Source organism: Ischnura elegans, chromosome 9 (assembly GCF_921293095.1).
Source record: "Ischnura elegans chromosome 9, ioIscEleg1.1, whole genome shotgun sequence".
Taxonomy (NCBI): domain Eukaryota; kingdom Metazoa; phylum Arthropoda; class Insecta; order Odonata; family Coenagrionidae; genus Ischnura; species Ischnura elegans.
The window spans coordinates 86826911-86839545 of NC_060254.1; positions in this window are offsets into that span (position 1 = coordinate 86826911).

A 12635-nucleotide genomic window follows, 5' to 3' on the forward strand; every position below is an offset into this window, starting at 1 on the left:
AAAAATACGAAATGGCGCCTAGAATTTAAAATTCTAAAATAATTCAATGTTTTACTGCTAAGGCATTAAAAATGCGAAATTACGCCTAGAATTTAAAAATCCTAATACAATTCGTACTTTTTACTGCTGTTATAACTAAAAAGAGAAATGAGGGCTAGAATTTGAAATGTTAATACAATGCCTTGTTTTAATGTTGAGATAATCAAAATATAAAATGTCGCCTAGATTTTATAACTCTAAAATAATTCATAGTTTAACTGCTAAGATATTTAAAATGCGAAATGACGTCTAAAATTTAAAATAATTCGAAGTTTTACTGCTAAGTTATTAATGATGCTAAATTGTATTTGAATTTGAAATTCTAGAGGTTACTTCGCAATTTTAATATCTTAACAGTAAATCTACGAATTGTTTTAGAATTTTTAATTCTAGATGACATGTAGTATTTTTTTTCTGCAGTAAAACTAGGAATTTTATTAGAATTTTAAATTCTAGGCTTCAATTCGCAAATTTATTATCTTAGCAGTAAAACTATGAATTGTTTAAGAATTTTAAATTCTAGGCGTCATTACTTATTTTTATTTTCACAGAATTAAAACTATGCTTTGTATAAAAATTTTTATTTCTAGGTGTCATTTCTCTTTTTTTCATCTCTGCAGTAAAACTACAAACTTATTATAATTTTTAATTCTAGGCGTCATTTCGTAATTTAATTATCTCAGCAGTAAAGCTACGCAATATATTAAAATTTTCATTCTAGGCGTCATTCCGTATTTTTATTATCCCAGCATTAATGTTACGATTTGTGATAGAATTTTAAATGCTAGGCGTCATTTCGAATGATTTTTATCTCAGCATTAAAACTACGAATTGTATTAATATTTTAAATTCTAGGCTTCATTTCTCTTTTTTATCATCTCAGCAGTAAAACTACAAATTGTAATAAAATTTTAAATCTAGGTATCACTTCGCATATTTGATGCCTTAGGAATAAAACTACAAATTGTTTCAGAATTTTAAATTCTAGGGTTCATTTCGTATTTTTATTATTTCAGCAGTAAAACTACGAACTGTATTAGAATTTCAAATTCTACGCGTAATATCGCATTTTTAATATCATAGCAACACGACTACGATTTGGCTTAGAATTTAAAATTCCATGTGTCATATCGTATTTTTATTATTTCTGCATTAAAACTACACATTGTATTAAAATGTTAAATACTTGGTTTCATTTCTCGTTTTTTTCATTTTAGCAGTAAAACTATGAATTGTATTAAGATTTTAACTGCTAGGCGTCATTTCGCATTTTTTAAATTTAAGCAGTAAAACTAGGAATTGTTTTAAAATTTTAAATATTAGGCGTCATTTCGCCTTTTTCATATCTTAGCGGTAAAACTACGGTTTGTTTTAGAACTTGAAATTGCAGGCGGTAATTTGCATTTTTCATATCATAACAATAAAACTACGAATTATTTTATAATTTTAAATTCTATATGTCTTTATGCATTTTTAATATCTTAGCAGTAAAACTATGATTTATTTCAGAGTTTTAAAATCCTGAAGTCATTTCGTATTTTTTTATCTCTGCAGTTAAACTACGAATTGTATTAGAATTTTAAATTCTAGGCGTCACATCGTAAATTTATTATCTCAGCGGTAAAACTAAGAATCGTATTAAAATTTAAAATTCTTGCCGTCATTTCGTATTTTCATGATCTCAGCAGTAAAGTTAAACTTTGTGTTAGAATTTTAAATTCTAGGCGTAATTTTGCATTTTTAACATCTTAGCAGTAAAACTATGAATTGTTTTAGAATTTTAAATTCTAGGCGTCATTTCGAATGATTTTTATCTCAGAATTGTATTAATATTTTAAATTCTTGGATTCATTTCCCTTTTTTATCATCTCAGCAGTAACACTACAAATTGTATTAAAATTTTAAATTTTAGGCATCACTTCGCATATTAAATGCCTTGGGAATAAAACTACAAATTGTTTCAGAACTTGAAATTGTAGGCGAAAATTTGTATTTTTCATATCATAACAATAAAATTACGAATTATTTAAGAATTTTAAATTCTATATGTCTTAATGCATTTTTAATATCTTAGCAGTAAAACTACGTATTGAATTGTAATTTTAAATTATGGGCATCATTTCGCATTTTTAATATCTTAGCATTAAAACAACGAATTATTTTAAAATTTTTAACTGTAGGAGTAATATCGTATTTTTTTAGTCTCAGCATTGAAACATCCCATTATTTTATATTTTAAATTCTAGGCCTTATTTCAATTTTTATTATCTCAAAAGCAAAACTACAAATTTTATTAAAATTTTAAATGCCAGGCGTCATTTCGTATTTTTATTATCCCAGCACTAAAAATACGCATTGGATTAAAATTTTAAAATTATAGCAATCAGTTCGTATTTTTTCATCTCAGCATGAAAACTACGCATTGTGTTTAAACTATAAATTATAGGCTTTATTTCTCTTTCTTATCGTAATAGCATTAAAGTTACAAATAGTTTTAGAATTTCAAATTGCAGGCGTCATTTCGTATTTTTATTATCCCAGCATTGAAACTACGAATTATATTAAGATTTAAAATACTAGGCGACATTTCGCATTCTTTATATTTTAGTAGTAAAACTACGAATGCTTTTTAAATATTAAATTCCTGGCGTCATTTCGTACTTTCACTATCTCATCACTTTTAACTACGCATTTTTTTTTTAATTTTAAATTCTAGGCTTCATTTTTATTTTTTATCATCACAGAAATAAAACTACGTATACTATTAAAAATTTAAATTCTAGGCGTAATTTTGCATTTTTAATTTCTCAGCAGTAAAACTACGAATTGTATTAGAATTTTTAATTCTATGCTTCTTTTCGCAAATATATTATCTTAGTAGTTCAACTACGAATTGAATTGCAATTTTAAATTATAGGCATCATTTCGCATTTTAATATCTTAGCATTAAAACTACGAATTAATTTAGAATTTTTAACTGTAGGAGGAATATCGTATTTTTTTGATCTCAGCATTGAAACTTCCCATTTTATTTATATTTTAAATTCTAGGCCTTATTTCAATTTTTATCATCTCAAAAGTAAAACTACAAATTTTATTTAAATTTTAAATGCCAGGCGTATTTTCGTATTTTTATTATCTCAGCACTAATAATACGCATTGTATTAAAATTTTAAAATTCTCGCCATCATTTCGTATTTTTTTATCTCAGCATTAAAACTACGCATTGTGTTTAAACTATACATTTCAGACTTTCTTTGTCTTTCTTATCATAATAGCAGTAATCATACATATTTTTTTAGGATTTCAAATTGTAGGCGTCATTTCGTTTTTTTATTATCTCAGCAGTTAAACTACGAATTGTGTAATAATTTTAAGTTCTAGGGGTCATTTCGCATTTTCAATATATTGGCAGCAAAATTACGAATTGTTTTAAATTTTAAATTCTAGGGTACATTTCTATTTTTTATCATCTCAGCATTGAAACTACGAATTAAATTAAGATTAGGCGATATTTCGCATTCTTTATATTTTAGCAGTAAAACTACGAATTGTTTTGAAATTTTAAATTCTAGGCCTCATTTCGTATTTATCCTATCTCATCATTTTAACTACGCATTTTTTTAAATTTTAATTTCTAGGCTTCATTTTTCTTTTTTATCATCTCAGAAGTACGAGTACTATAAAAATTTTGAATTCAAGGCGTAATTTTGCATTTTTAATATCGTACCACTTAAACTACGAATTGTTTTAGAATTTTTAATTCTATTTGTCATTTCGAATTTTTTATATCTTAGCAGTGAAACTACAAATTGTATTAGAATTTTTAATTCTCTGCTTCTTTTCGCAAATATATTATCTTAGTAGTTCAACTACGAATTGAATTATAAATTTAAATTATAGGCATCATATCGCATTTTTAATATCTTAGCATTAAAACTAAGAATTAATTTAGAATTTTATTGTAGGAGTAATATCGTATTTTTTTGATCTCAGCATTGAAACTTCCCATTTAATTTATATTTAAAATTCTAGGCCTTATTTCAATTTTTATCATCTCAAAAGTGAAACTACAAATTTTATTAAATTTTTAAATTCCAGGCGTCATTTCGTATTTTTATTATCTCAGCACTAAAAATACTCATTTTATTAAAATTTAAAAATTCTAGCCATCATTTTGCATATTTCTATCTCAGTATTAAAACTACGCATTGTGTTTAAACTATAAATTATAGGCATTATTTCTCTTTTTTATCATAAAAGCAGTAAAGCTACAAATTGTTTCAGAATTTCAAATTGTAGGCGTCATTTTATATTTTTATTATCTCAGCAGATAAAAAACGAATTGTATAACAATGTTAAGTTCTAGAGATCATTTCGCATTTTTAATTTATTAGCAGCAAAACTACGAATTGTTTTTGAATTTTCGATTCTAGGCTCATTTCGTAGTTTTATTATCTCAGTCGATTAATAAGTCGATCCTACTTCATATTCGTCCTCAGACATGTCTTCGTACGCCGTAACGCAGAAAAACTTCTCTCTACTGTAGAGATAGATACAGGTAGTCATGCAAATGTTTTGCACAGCGTGTGCAAAGTGGGATAATCAGATGTAGGACAAACAGACAACGCTTCCATAACAGACTCAAGGTAAATTAAGTTGTTTATGCTCCTTGCTTGTATTGAATAATCGCTCCTATTAGACTCTTTTTATCTCTTTTTGGTCACATAGGGTGATTCTTTTTCAAAAAAAGGTAGATCAGTTAGGAATTGATTTAATTTGCATACCAGATCATTACCGCTAGATATGTTTCAGTAGTTGCGAGGGTAAAAGTACGTTAAATTTTAAATGATAAATGTTTTCTTCAGTAAAGCGTTCTTTCATATCAGTCGTAATATGGTCCAGCGTTGGAATAAAAACAGTTCTTTTCCAATACGTCGTAGCATCATCATTACGATCGCAGCTTTCCCCGTGTCTTTGTCAACCTGCAAGACGAGGAACACTCACCTCCGCGTCTAACTCTTCCATAACTGGCTTCGCCTCTTCAACAATACTAGCAATGTGGCTATCATCATTAGCTCTCATGCCGTCATACACCTTGAGCGTCGAATCTAATTTTGCTTATGCCATCGCGACGTCCATGCTAGGGTCTTCTAATATTTTGCTGACTGGATATGTCGTGCTAATAGTATCACTCAGTGTAAACAGAATAATAATTAACTCGCAATTAGAGAGAGCTCGAAGGAGAATATTAGCTTTGGCAGCTGTTGTTCTATCCCTCCAACACTGAATTTCTTTAAGAACTTTGCATACTGTTCCGAGATCAGCTGCGAGTTGTATAACAGCATACTTTGATTCCTATTCCCTTAGACCATAAAACTGCATAGTCTACGTAACATAGTCACTACATAAACTACGTAGCTTATATGGCCTAAGCCTCTTGCGATATGCGTGCGGCGCGTCGGCAATACGGGGGTCCCCGCAAGGGGGGGGGCGCGCGCCCCCCATCTGTACCCGCCACTGCGGCGAAGTGGTTTTCGTTTTGCGATGCTGATACCAGAGATCCTGGCGGCCATCTTGCTAGTTTCTTGCTTGCTTCTTATTTCATCATAAACTTATAATTTCCCGTACATATTTAGATTCTTCACAAAATTTTGCTTCTAATGAAAGCCATCGCAACAACATCTTCTCACCAAAAGCTTCGCTAGCTCGATAAAACTGTATTTCTCCATAAGAGCCCATGTTAAATTATTTTAACTTTACCGTCAAATATCCCAAAAACGGCATACGGGACTCCCTTTTTCTTTGGATCATTGATAGTGCGTCTCTAGAAGAATATTAGACCGAAGTTTCATCAAATTATTGTCATTTTTACCAAGGGAGTTACCAAGGGCGTTAACGGGAGCGTTTCGGAAGCGATAGGGGAATGTCGACTCCGGTCAGTGGTGGAGTGTCGGGGTAGGCCGGCCCTTATTTTTCAGAATTTCGAAAAATTATGTTTTCCTAGTCTCAAAATGATCCAAATGAGGTTTATATTCACATGTTAAAATTTGGTTATTTGAAATAACGGTAACCTGTGCCCCATGGGCCCTAAGTACTGAGGACCCTCAATTGAGTTTTTTGGAGGAGAAAAAGTGCTATTTCTATGTAAAACGTAAAAGTAAAGTTCTCTAGGGCCGATTTTCTGTTTGTTTTGACCTATCTATAAGCGTTTAGGAGATATCGTCCGTCGTAATGTAATCCACCCCCCAGGGCGCCACCCCGCACCGCGGCGCCGTTGAGGTAGGGCCCGCACCACTTACTAGAGACTTCCCCTCCACCCCCTCCCCTCCCTTGACAAAGTCTTTGCTTCCACTGGCAAGATCTAGCCTCTGAAGAAATGTGCTTACGTTAGAAAGAATTTAATTGACATGACAATATTTCCAATCCAATTGATCATTTTATTTTCACGCTGTACATGAATTTCAGTAGATATCAACAAAAATAAAATACATTTTCAGAGTACTTCTAATCTTTCACTGACACCCCATATTTGGCAGTTAAAGTGTTTTTGCACACGTTAGGGGTTGTGATACGATGAAAACTCACACTCAGTAATAAATTTTGAAAACTCTCTTCCTTCTACGTGACTGACTTAAAACCTTGAATTTGTTTCACCCCTCTCTCTGCACAATCATTTACCACTTGAGGACCCCGAATAATTTTCTAATCGTTCTTGGATGTTCATCCCATCCTCGCATGTGCGTATCAAAGAATGTAGTGCATATTTACAACGTATTAAATAGCTTTCTCGAATTATTAGCGACAAAATTTGATATAGATACCTTAGTCATGCCTTTATGCTTATAGTATGCCTTCTTCGGTGGATCATATTTTCCCGCACATGTCCTCATACGGCGTATCACGTTTACTTTTTCATACCTAGAAAAGGATCCGTCAAAGAATGACTGGCCTGCCTACAACTCCTCACTCAGGTACCACTAGTGGTTTAAAAAACCTCTTTTGTACTGCTTTATGTGCAGGTAAATGCTTTCGTGTCCAATTAACAAATCTTTTTACAAGGAGTGGAGAACCACATCTTTTTCTTTTTTCTTGAATGTATTGAAATCTATTCCACTAATAACTGCATTTCGTGCTCCTCTTTGATTGCGTAAGAATTTTACTTCTTCAGCCCAAGCACATTTATCCGAGAGATTAACTGCACTTTCTTCCTCGTGCGTCCAAAACTCAATGTTACCGCTCCTTGCAATGTCAAACAAATCATCGAGTTTTGTTACGAAAGATTCTCTTGATATACACTGTATTTCGCGCTCTCTCTTTATTTCGTCGCACGTTCATCCATTCTTTGCGTAATTTTTCTAACTATTCAATCGCCTTATTTTCCGTCATAACAGGTATTCTCGTTTTGTACCATGGATGAAACGCATTTCTTACGGTTTTTCTCGCACTAAGTCTCATGCATTTCGAACCCATTTGGTGATGGAGAAAACACACACTACTACTCTCACCGTGGGTAACTTTCAGCCAAGTTTTTCTTCACTTTCTTTTCCAACCAGTTCAATGCCTGGATTTAATCTTGATTTCATGCCTTTCCTTGTTGGCCTATTCTTAAAATGAACGTCACGTGTATTCATGATAAACTAGTTATTTCACTATTTTTCTCCTGTCATCCTAAAATACTTAGCACTTCGTATCCTTTGCACTCTATACACTAGAACTATCTCTCCACTGTCCGTGAACTAACTGCCTCGTTTCTTCTTCCTTGAATATTTCTATCTACTGTTGGAGCCTTGGAAGCCCTGCTCATCTCCTTCATTCCTTTATTATTCACAGACAAAATTGTATTACATGCTTATAATATTTTGTACATAAAGAGCATTTTGGAACTTGTTGGAATGGTTCGCGGCCGTATGGTGGCAACAAATTAAGGTTTATGGGGTCGGTACCCAGTGCATAGGATGGCACTGAAGGGTTAAAATTGGCATTGTAGGCTTAAACAACATTGATAATGACACAACATTGATATGGCCTGTGCTAGGCAATGTATTTTTTCTTTACACGCACGCAAATTATATCAGCTACTTCGCCAATTACAGGCAGGGGACGGTTGGTTGTATGTTTCAGCCAAAGAGTATACACTCTGTGGTTTCAGCGGACTGTGAACGAACCATAGAGCTCTATGGAACGAACAGACAACAGTGAACAGGCACGGAAAGATAGCATGGTGCTGCCACCTACCTATGGAAGATAGCAAACGCAAACAATGACGCCGATACCCGATACCGTTATCCGGACATCCGGACAGTTTACGAGCACATGGTCGACTGTATTGTGGTGAAGTTGTAGGTTGTGGAGTAAACAGTTATTTATTTGAGTATTATTTAACCTGTGCTAAATGCCCGCAGTGTTGAATTAAGTAATTCGTGCATCCATTCAGTGATAGTGAAAGTCTTGAAGTGATATTTGTTCTTGAGTGTGTTTATTTAATAATTTATTGTGTGTCTTAAGATTTTGAGCAATTACTGATATTTGTATTTAATATGTATTATGCGTATGTGTGTTACGTCGCCAATGAGAACCGACAAACATTGTCAGAGGACTGTGATTCTTGTAGGTTTGTTTGTGAGAAGTGAAATCATCGTGTTCTTATATATTCATTTATGGCGTGTTTCTCTTTTAAAATCGCACGTATCATATAAGTATAGTGCAGAATCCGAATTGTATTAGTTTAAGGAAGTACAGTGTGTCCCAAAAAGAATGACCCGATGTTAACTTGTAATAATATTGAAACAAATGTCACTAGGAAAGCGAAACAGCGCCAGATGTGATCGGTATTGTTTAGAGTTCTAGAAAAATCCACTGAATGTCACTACGAGCGCTGATGTGGAGCGTGCAACCCTTAGACCATTGGTCTAACAATTAGGTCTAACAATAAGGTGTAGCCAGTCTCGCTGAAGATGACGTACAGGAACGCGAGAAGAGGCTTTACACACCTGGCCTCCTAGGTCCCCTGACATAACACCATGCGATTTTTTCCTTTTAGGAAATGTTAAACAGCGTGTTTACTTTCCTCCCTTACCTCGTGACATAGATGAACAAAAAACATGAATATCAGCTGCTGTAGCTTCAGTGACAGAAGACACCTTAAACTCAGTTTGGGATGAATTCAGCTTTCGGCTAGATGTCATCCGCGCAGCCAATGGAGGACATATTGAACATTTATGATGCTTTCTTATAAACTTTTGTCTTTTGTGAGTAATTTAGTATACAATATGTTTATGTTAAGCCCTTCTTCCTAATAAATATTCTTACTTAAAATCGGGTCATTCTTTTTGGGACACACTGTATTTCTTTGATGAAGACATGTGAAATATTTGTTGGCTGTTCTGTTAATGATGACAAAGCTTGATTTTCTGTAACTATTCAAGATTTTTATAACTGATGGAAGATGTGGAAAAGCACAATAAAAGTTTTTCTTACTATCATTCAAATGAATTTCAACTTTGAATTCTATGTTTACATAAATTATCTCTTGTCCAAATTAGCAACAGCGAACAGGTAAGGAACAAAGTATGCACCTAGGGAGAGAACAGACAAGTAACCGTCTTCTCGCAGACATGAAACAGACAAGGCGTTCCAATTTACATTCTACCAACAGTCGCCTGGCTGTTGTCACTCGGACAAGGAACAGGGAACTAACAGCCTAAAAAAACAGGTAACGAACTGACAGTGCGCAGTTCCCGGCCTGTTCACTGGCTGTGGTCCAACAAGTAAGGAACAGAGGATTCCGCTTCCTTAACAGGGAGTGAACAGGCAAGTAACTCTTTTCTCACAGACAATGAACAGACAAGGCGTTCCAATTTACATTCTACGAACAGTTGTCTGCCTGTTCTCTCTTGATCAAGGAACAGGAACGAACAGCCAACTGAACAGACAACGAATAGGCGTTATTGTTACAGAAATCGACAGGAATTATTTGATGAGATTTTATGTGTTTTTTGTTTAATGTGTTCTTTATTTCATGCATTTATTACCGAATGTGTTTTATTCACAAAGAAATAGAAATTTAGGTATTACGAATGGTATTATGGCATTTCCTAATTGTTTCAATAAAATATTTTTCAATGTGCTTTATGTACTCCATTTCCCCTATCTTCCTTCACACCATATTGCATTTCGTTAGGAGCGCTCCAGTCTTCCTCTAATCGTGCGTCAAAAGCTCCCCGACAGCTTCCGAAGTTTGGCGAACACTCCCTCGCCGGTACTTCGACCTTCGCTAGAGCGTATTGGACGTAACCCCGACACTAGGCCGGCCCTTATTTTCAGAATTGCGAAAAGTTATGTTTTCCTAGTCTCCAAATGATCCAAATGAGGTTTATGTTAAAACTTGGTTACTGTTAAAAATATGTTAAAATTTGGTTACTTTGAAATCACGGCAACCTGTGCCCCAAGGGCCCCAAGTACTGAGGACCCTCAATTGAGTTTTTTTGAGGAGAAAAAGTGCTATATCTATGTAAAACGTAACAGTAAAGATCACAAGGGCCGATTTTCTGTTTGTTTTGACCAATCTCTAAGCGTTTAGGAGATATCGTGCGTCGTAATGTAATCCAGCCCCCAGGGCGCCACCCCGCACCGCGGCGCCGCTGAGGTAGGGCCCGCACCACTTACTAGAGACTTCCCCTCCACCCCCTCTCCACCCTTGACAAAGACTTTGCTCCTGATGACAATATTAACATGCTAGTGGTACACAATTGAACAGGTACACAATAGAAAAGACTCATAGGCGAGTAATTTGTGGAGGCAGTGCGCATGTAGTTGGGATACTGGGATTGTAATCCCAAATGTCTGTAGGGAGGGTATTAGCTTTGTCCGTCTCGCGGTATACCATCGAGCCGAAGGCGCGAACATTTTTACTGTGCCGGTGATTCCTTCCTCGACTCAACCAGTCGGATTACAAGGCGTAATGAAAATGACATGGCACCAGTGGCCTACCCGTGGAGGAGGTCCAGGGTTTCCGGACCCCTCCCCCCCGAAAAATAAAAACACAATTATTTTTCTTCATAAAAGAAACAAATATTGGAAAATCGTGAATTTAAAAAATATTTCTTCTACAAATACAGTTTTTTCGCCTATGAAAAGTGCTAAAATTTGTTTAAAACCCTCTGCTTAGTACCCTGTTTTTAAAAAATTTCCCCCTCTGGTCTTGTACCCCCCCCGAACGAAATTCCTGGCTACCCCAATGCTTAGCGCATATGTACTGTTGTCATTTTTAGTGTTGTTATCGTGAAGATGAATCTTAAAAACTAGTTGGATTGCAAGTTGACAAAGACATGAGCAATTGTAAATTATTAAGATATTTATTTGTGATTTTTTGTTGTTTTCATTTAACATTTTTTTACTTTTTTCTTTTATTAATCAAATTAATAACAATGTATGATAATTATTATTTTTCCTTTTGTATTTTTTAAATATATAATACTAGCTGACCCGGCGAAATTCGTACCGCCTAACAATCAATGAACTTACAGTTTACTTACACCATTTATAAATCAGGAGCGGCTGTATCGTTTTTAATCATGTTTAATTTATTGTAATAAAATAAGGGTACAAATTCAATAAAACTACGTAAATGAGTACCAAAATTGCTTGTAAGAAAGACATTTTCATTATTGAATCTACATAGGGTGAATTGGAGCACGTTTACGCGGATTTTTTCAACAAATTTTCTTACGTTTTAGCTTAAGAAATTTTGGGCATTGTGGTTTAATAAAGCAGTTCATGAAATAAAAATTATGCGCATTCAGTTGTTGGCTATTTGCGTTATTAGCTGTAAAAAAATGTTTTTAGGTCCAAGTCTGTTGCATACACTTGGCCCATTCAGGGGGCAGGTTGACACGACCCCAGACCGACGCTTGACTGATGCTCAAAATCGTGCAAGAAAAGCCCCTATGAAGCAGCATTCGCATTAAATGACTTAAGGCGCGCCAGTTTTAGTATCTCTGTATGGAAAAAATGCACTGCGTAAACGTACTGCATGCGTAAACGCACCACGGTGAGCCCTACACATTCGGGTTTAAAGTCTTGCGTCAAGCACCTTCTGAGAAACAACAGTTTTTGTTTTGTTATCAGGCGCAAGAAGAAGCGGATGAAGCTAAATAAATATAGCGAAGCAAAGCAGTGACGCAGCGAGGGGAGGTTTTGGGGGATAACCCCCCCCCCCCCCCCCCAAGAGCTTAGAGAATTTTTTTATGAAAGATATTGTTATTAATATTAGGGGGACGGATGACTAACAAACAAAACATATTTAACTATTCACACAGCCGCAAAACCCACTATTTTGAACCATTTATCTCAAAAAAATGTCTGAGGGAAGTGCCCCCACACTTCCCGCTTACCTTAGCGAGTTTTCTATACCCTACAGACCCGTGGTATTAGCTGCGCCCAAAACCCCCTATCCTAGCTACGCACTTGAAGCGAAGGATGAAATACAGAGGATGGTTTATCGACTCGTGAACATAGCACGCTAAATTGACCATGAGAAAATTATGGGTTTTCATTAGCACATGAGTACAAACAACACAAAAACTGAAAGAATG